We start from the raw sequence: 7,824 nt of genomic DNA on the forward strand, positions 1-7,824 counted from the left end.
TCAAGCCCCATGTCAGGCTCTGTACTGACAGCTCAGAGCCTGGAACCTGCTTTGGATTCTGTGTCTCCCACTCTCTCTGCTCCTTCCCTGCTTGTCTCTGTCTCTCTCTCTTTCGAAAATAAATAAACATTAATTTTTTTAAGTAATATTTTCTTGTAATCTTTGTCTGGACAGAGGTTTATGCTACTTAAGCTAATTAGGAATGATGGTCACGAAGATTTTCAAGTATCTACATTATAGCCCATGGGAGACCATCTGAGGATCAGTAGTAGACAACTTCCTAGTAGAGACCTTCTCAAAGTCTTTACATTGGTCTGGCCAATGCTTAATAGTTTCATAACTAGAAGAGCTTAAGTTTGTCTTTGAGATCTCAACTAAGACTTGTTTTCTTTATTTTTGAAATTCTTGTGCTGGTTTCATCATTTTCAAAACGTAGAGCCCCAAATTTTGGCCAAAAATGTACAAGATGACATCAACTTACGGAAAGATATCTTTCACAATTAAAGGTTATACTATGGTGTGATAGTTTGAAGAGTTTACAATTAAGGGGGTTTAGTATGAGGCTATACAGTGGAAGATTATAAATATTCTCTTTCCCAAAAAGATTTCATTTAAGCATATAACACTGATAATCATTGCCTACATAATTATTACATTGGCAATTGCACAATGATGATTTTAAAAATTTTATCATCCCTTATACAGTTACTAGCTCGCATTCTTATCCCTGAGAAAAGTTTACTCATTTTCACCTCCCCTTCCTCCTTCTCTTCCCTCTTTCTTCCTTTCTTCCTCCCTCCCTCCCTCCCTTCCTTCCTTCCTTCTATTTAAAAAATTAACACAGTTCAAATCACTATGTCTGGTTCATTTCTGTCCTTGCTCCTTCACTGCCAAAACTTGGAGCAGAGAGTGCCTCAGATTCTCTGCTTTCTTTTTGTCTGTGATAAACACAATATAAAATTTCTACTGCATCAAGCTTTAAATTTCACATTATCCTATTTACTTGACCTTGACAGATTTGGCATCCTTTCTCCTGGCTGTGAGCAGAAAGTTCTTGATTTCCTCAAGGTTATGAGGCATAACTACAAAGCCTGCAGGAGAGCATGTGACCTGCAGGAAGCAAAGGGATGGAAATGAAAGAGACTGCCAATATTTGTCTCCTGGCAGTTAAACCTTCCCTTGAAAGAACTGAACATTTTGGGTAAGTAATTTTGAACATTGCTATATATTATTGTTGATAACAAGTTGTCCAAGATTTGGACAGTAGTAGCCTCTCATACCAATCTCTATGTCCTTGTTTTTTCTATATATTCTAGGTAACTGAAGTTCTCTGTGCTCTAATTATGCTAAAGGGATGAGTTTTGTGAGGCTGTGTTTGCTTTTTTGCCTTTTTTCTACCTTTTTTTAATGAGAATATAACTTCTGGAATTTCAAATTTCTTTTCTGGTTCCCATTACCTCAGCTACTTAGAATTTCTTGAGTCTGATAGTTTTGCTAGGTTATCTCTCAGAGTTGATAATTCCAGATCAATTTTTCCACATACACAGTATACTTTTAAATATACATACTCAGATCTGCTTTTGCAACTCCCAAATTTTCTTGGATTACAGCTTTAAATATTAGTTCTCATCTACAGTTTTGTTTTTTCTTCTTCAAGGATGGATCATCTTCAGCAATCTTTTTTGTGTTTTTATTCATTTTTGAGAGAGAAAGAAAGAGACAGAGTGCAAGAGGGGGAGGGGCAGAGAGAGAGGGAGACACAGAGACACAAAATCTGAAGCAGGTTCCAGGCTCTGAGCTGTGAGCAGAGAGCCTGATGCAGGGCTTGAACCCAAGAGTGGTGAGATCATGACCTGAGCCAAAGTTGGTTGCTCGACTGACTGAGCCACCCAAGCACCCCATCCCAACAATCTTTTATCTCCATCACTGTCTGGTTGCTTTAGCTAATTTCTTCTAATTTCTTTTGTGAAATTTTCAGTTGTTTCTATTGGAAAACAGGCATGATTGTGATTATTCTTTAGTTATAAATTGTTACGTATTTTTCTCTGTCTTTAATTTTTGTTTTCTACATTTGGTTAATTTTCATTTTGCATCTTTCTTTTTTTGTCCATTTCTGAGTCTATAAATCTGTGACTTGAGGTTGTTTTCTTTCTACTGTAAAGACATACTTAAAGATATTTACTTCAATTTGACATATTATGATATAGTTTACTTCTGTTTTGAGGTGGAATATTTTTAGGGAGGTGATTTATCATCAACTGAAATATTTTCTAGTAGTCAAAGTTCTTATACTAAATTTACACAGTATATCTGATTAGACAGCCTTTATTCATTTTCAAGTGTTTTATATTATCCTGCACAAGTAATAACAGGTGATTTTATACTCACAGAGAGGAGTTTGAGTAACTCACTAGGTTTCTCAGTTTAAAAGTGTCTCTTTTGGCACAGTGAAGTATGGACCATTAAGAAATAACACTCTTTGGAGGAGAAGCTAGTATTTCTTCTGATTTTGTGGTTTCCTCTCTCCTTCTGCCCTTTTCCCCCTCTCTCTTTCTTTCTCTCTCTCCTCACCACCAAGTTTGCAAATAAGCCTCTGGCTCCCAAACCCAATTCTTCCTGATACTGTTCTTCTGTTCTTTGGACACATTTTATAGCTACTTTCTTTTAACTTCACAATATCAAGTATCACGACCCACTGATCAGGTGTGTTATTTCCCCTTTCAGTGTAGAACTCTTCCCCGCCCCCGTTTTTAACTCTTAAGGTGACTTATGTCAGTGTTCTATAGTGGTGGACATAGGCTACTTCTCCTATTTTATAGTCTCTATCTGGCTCTGTTTCAGTATGAAGTGTGGAGCTAAATTTGCTGGTGTTTTATATGTATTTTCTTAATTATTATCACTTGAGGACTGTAGAATTCTCTGTACTGTAGTTATGTGTCAAGTATGGGTGATGTATTATTTTATTTGATCTTTCCTGTCAATGGCATGTTTTTTTTTGGAGGAAATATGAAGAGATTCTGATTGAAGAAATCTGTTATCCCACAGTTTCCAGTAAGTCCCTTTTTCACTTAATTTTTACTATAGACAGCCTAAGTAATGAGCTAGAATATTGAGGATGACACCATTTTTTAGTCAACATAATGACAGAATATATGTGAATTTAGTAGTTTAGTCTATGCCTAGGGAAATGAGCCCACCTCACTCATGGTGTAGAGACTGACCACTGCATAAGTTCTAACACAAGGTTTAAAATGAGCAGAGGTGCCATAGGTGAATCAGGAGAGCTTTTCCACATAAGGACTCAGGTTTAAGGGTGTCTACTACATTAGAGTGCATGTTAAAGTATTTGAGCAAAAGACACAGAATCTAAAACCAAGAGATTATACAGTATGGCTTTCATATCACTGTTGACAAAGGAACTTTCTGTGTCCAACAGACCCGAGTCCAATTTTATAATTATCAGATACCCTTTTCTTGAAATTTAGTACTGATTAAATATAAATGTCTTAATAATTATGGGAAAATAGCAATGGCTGAGACTTTACCTAAATATCATTGTCCATTATTTTTCCTCACTGATGGCCTTCTTTGACTTCTTTTAATGTCTTTCCTCCTAGCCATTTCCAACTATATCCCAACACCAGTATAAATCCCAGGTGAGTTTTAGTAAGTGCTCTCAGAGACCAATGGGTAACTTCCTAGGTGCTGACTTACCAAGATTTTTGCATGGAAGAGAGGATACTGGAAATGCTAGGTTGTTCATCATAGCCTCCAATTAATTCATAGTCTAAAACACTCCTTTAAGTTGTCATATCTGTGAAGCTCCTTTCCTCAAGCAAAACCAGATGGCGTAATGCATCTATCCAAACCAACCCATTAGCTTCAGTGTTTTGTTCTGTTTCTGTTTTTTGGCAATGTCACTTTCATCCCACCTTTTGAAATTGTGATTCATTCTCTCTGGCTTTGCAATGCCTTTCAGATTATATTCTGAGTACTGTCTTACTCATTAAAACATTTGTCTCCTCACTATAAATCATGACTTGGCTTTCCCTCTAGCTAACTTGTCTTAATGTATCTTGGATAAATTCTGTGTATGTTTAGATCTGGACAAACATACAACTATGTCACTGAGATGAACTGCCACTAAGATAATTCTGTTTTCCAGTGGGAACTAAAAAACAATTGATGGCTTCAAAATTCATTAAGTATTTATTGAGTACCTGACATGTAACAATGTATTGTGGTGAAGATATGATGGTAAACAAGAATGACATTCTCTCTCCTTTCACAGAGAATTTAGTTTTATGAGATAGAGAAGCAAGTCAAAGTTGTCTTTTTTTTTTCTTTCTTTCCCATAAAATAAGTAATGCTATTAAAAGGAATTCCAGGATATCAGGGGAAAATCTATGCATATATAATGAGATGGAAGGGGATCTCTAACTAGTTAGAGAGAATATAAATGGAGACCAAAGAATGTGCTGAAGTTGTAACTTTAAAGGATTGAGAATTTTATCAAGTTGTCTTACCCACTTCCAACTAATTGAGCTATTCCAGCTTAGGGTCCAAGTAAGAGCACAACAGAGAAAATCCATCCCTATGGTGTACTACCCAAATTCTTAATCAAAACAAAGTAACCAGTGTAACAAAACAGTCATTCCTTTATGCACTAAATGTGGAATATCTTGTAACACAGCAATAGTTAACTGTAACAAAACTCAGTTATCTGGGAGTGATAGGACACTACAATAAAAATTTACAACTTGTGGCACTGACTTTAAAATGGTGGATGGAGGCCAGAATTTTCTTAAGAAGCCTGTTGAGGAGGTCCTGAAAGACAATGAGGGAAAAGTTTCTGGAGACTGGAGGAAAAAAAAAGGAAGAAAGAAAAAGAAAAACGAGAGACACTACCTATGTAATAGCAGAATGTTTGGCAACACTGTAGCCTGAGAAAATAGGGAAAAGAGAAAGAGTGCCCAATTGACTCACGGATCTGGCTAGGAAATTTATAGGCAAAACATTAAAACATGGCAATTGGCTTCTTCAAGCTCACTATGTTAAAATATGACAAGAGAAAAATGAACTAAAGAAAGACTGTTGATTTTTTTAGGACAATTTAGAGGAATCATAAAGCAATAAGAACTTGTGTTCTAAAATAAAACTTTTAACCCCCAGCAAAATATTCACAAAGTTAAAGAAAAATGTAGTTGAGCGACTGTTACAGGCATTCTTTTGTATGTACTGGATAGGTGAGCAAAGAAGCCGACTTGTGTATTCCAAACACAGCAAAGATAATAAAAATAACCAAGTAATCCAGCTGACAGTCAGAAATGAAGTCCCAAACATAGACTCAGTTTATCAAAGCAAGCTGTCTCTGGAAATTTGCGTCACCCTAGTTGAGGATTCCAGTCACTATGGAGCACAGATAAGACACCTCCCCCATGCTCTGCCTGGGTCCTAAACCACAAAATCATAAGCACGCTAAGATGGTTGCTTTATGGGATACCTGGGTGGCTCAGATGGTTAAGCATCCAACCCTTGGTTTCGGCTCAGGTCATGATCTCATGGTTTCATGGATTCAAGCCCTGTGTTGGGCTCTGTGCTGGCAACATGGAGCCTACTTGATATTCTCTCTCTCTCTCTCTCTCTCTCTCTCTCTCTCTCTCTCTCTCCACCCCCTCCCCCTCACACACACACTGTCGCTGTCTCTCTCAAAATAAATAAACTTCAAAAAAAATTTTTTTAATATAATGGTTCCTTTATGCCACTAAAGTTTGGGATGGTTTGAAATGCAGCAACATATATAAATACATTGCCATTAAATATTCCCAAGTAGGTGCGTGGTTGTGTGATGGTTAATTTTATGTAACAACTTGTCTGGGCCAAGGAACGCCCAGAGAATCGGGCTAAATATCATTCCTGGATGTGTCTGCGAGGGTGTTTCTGAAAGAGATTAGCATTTGAATTAATGGACTGAGGAAAGCTGATGTTCCTCACCAATGTCCATAATCATCACTCAATCTTCAGGCCTGAATACAACAAGAAGGTTGATTTGTTCTCTGCTTGATTGCAGGAGTTGTGACGTCCATCTTCTCCTGACCTAGGTGCTCCTGGATCTCAGGCCTTCAGACTCTGACTGGAAAATAACATTGGCTCTTTGACTCTCAAGCCTTCAAACTATGCCAAATGCTTTCCTGGGTCTCTCCATTGCAGAAAGCAGAGTATGGGACATCTCAGTTCTCTCTATACTCCACAAGCCAATATTAGAATAAATCTCTTCATATATTGTTCTCTTTCTACTATTCTGTTTCTCTGAGAATCCTGACTAATTCACATTACCAGCCTCAAGATCTAGAGAATGCATTACGCTAGAGATACAGATGTGGAATCCATCATAGTATAAATGACAACTGAAGCAATGAAGGCAGATGAAATAACTCAAGGAGAGTGAGTGAAAGTAGTGGAAACGATACTAGAAATGATCATAAGAGACAATTAAATAGTTGTGCACAAACACTTTACCTACTCTACTAGAAAGATTTACAGATGTTAGAGCTGCAAGAAAGAGGCGATTTCTTACCTTGTCTGGGCAGATCACAGACGACTGTAAAGAGAAATTATGCTTGAACGTAGTTTGAGGTTTGAGTGAGGATTCACCAAACGAAATGGCAAAGAGGAATGGAGCAGCCTGCCCCATATTCCTGCAGGAACAATGCAGAAAAGCTGGTTGGCTCTGCATCAGAATGTGTGCTCCTCTTTCAAAATCTGGAATTGTCACTGGGAGAAGGTTGCCCCGCAACAAACTGTAGTTCCCAGATACATATCTTGTGACTTTATTCTTACCAATGGGAAGTGAGCTTAAGGGATGTCTGTTCCTTCTGGGCCAGAATTTTAAAAAGTTTTTTTCCCATTGTTTCTATCTTGGTTAGAAGAAAAATCTGAGAACCCCAGTAAATGGAATCAGCCTGGGGCCTGAACTGCCACGTGGAGATACATCACCTGGTGTCCAGGAACACCCTCATTTTACAGTTTCATGAATACAAATAAAATTCTATTTTCTTAAGCCACTGATATTTTGTGACTTGTAACAGCATCCGACATCACCTTCTTCTGTAGCTATCCTAAACTGTTTTAGGTTAGGGTATTAGGGAATGTGGACAAGAGAGCCTGAGAGTTTTTGCAGGGCTGAGATGTATACGATCTTACATGTTCCTGATTGTATTTAACACAGTTTCTTAAAGACAAGTAACAATATATTGGCATGATCAAAATTATCTTTTGAGATCTTAGTAAGCACAGAAAATCATGTGATTGCTTTTCATCCCAAATTTACCTCCTCCATGAACACAGGGTATCAATAATTGGAGTCTATTTGCCCACATTGGCAACCCACGTCTACGTCATTTTCATCTTACTCTATTTTATTATCCTTTTGCAGAAAATGCACATGCGAGGGAGAGGGAGAGAGAAGTATAACTTTTAAAATGCAAGAAAACATACAGTGAGCTTCTAATCACCCCCCATATTCAGAGGCTTATGTGCTGCAGAGGTTGGATTCATCGGATGGTGAAATAACAGTACTTTTTCCCCCCACTGAACTTATTACTGTGTGTCTCACACTGTGAAGAAAAAGTAATGAGTGAAATGTAACCATTTGATAGCTCTATTGTGTGTGTGTGTGTGTGTGTGTGTGTGTGTGTGTGTTGGTAAGTGTAAAGGAAGAGGGGAAAAGACCTTAGAGTATCTGAGCTATATTTTTTACAATAGGACACATTACATAACTACTTCTTGTTGAACTGTAATTATAACAGAGCCACCTTTATAAAC

General features: G+C 37.5%; 1 long non-coding RNA gene and 1 pseudogene across 1 annotated transcript; one reads left to right on the plus strand and one right to left on the minus strand.

Annotated features, from left to right (window-relative positions):
- Positions 1-864: 864 nt before the first annotated feature.
- LOC122207740 lies at positions 865-1,080 on the minus strand (annotated as a pseudogene).
- Positions 1,081-1,137: 57 nt separating this feature from the next.
- LOC122208405 lies at positions 1,138-6,937 on the plus strand. The gene is made up of 4 exons (XR_006197222.1): positions 1,138-1,201; positions 3,002-3,051; positions 3,618-3,656; positions 6,071-6,937. It is a non-coding gene; the product is annotated as an uncharacterized LOC122208405 (long non-coding RNA).
- Positions 6,938-7,824: the final 887 nt, after the last annotated feature.

This window comes from Panthera leo, chromosome E2 (genome assembly GCF_018350215.1).
Source record: "Panthera leo isolate Ple1 chromosome E2, P.leo_Ple1_pat1.1, whole genome shotgun sequence".
NCBI lineage: Eukaryota > Metazoa > Chordata > Mammalia > Carnivora > Felidae > Panthera > Panthera leo.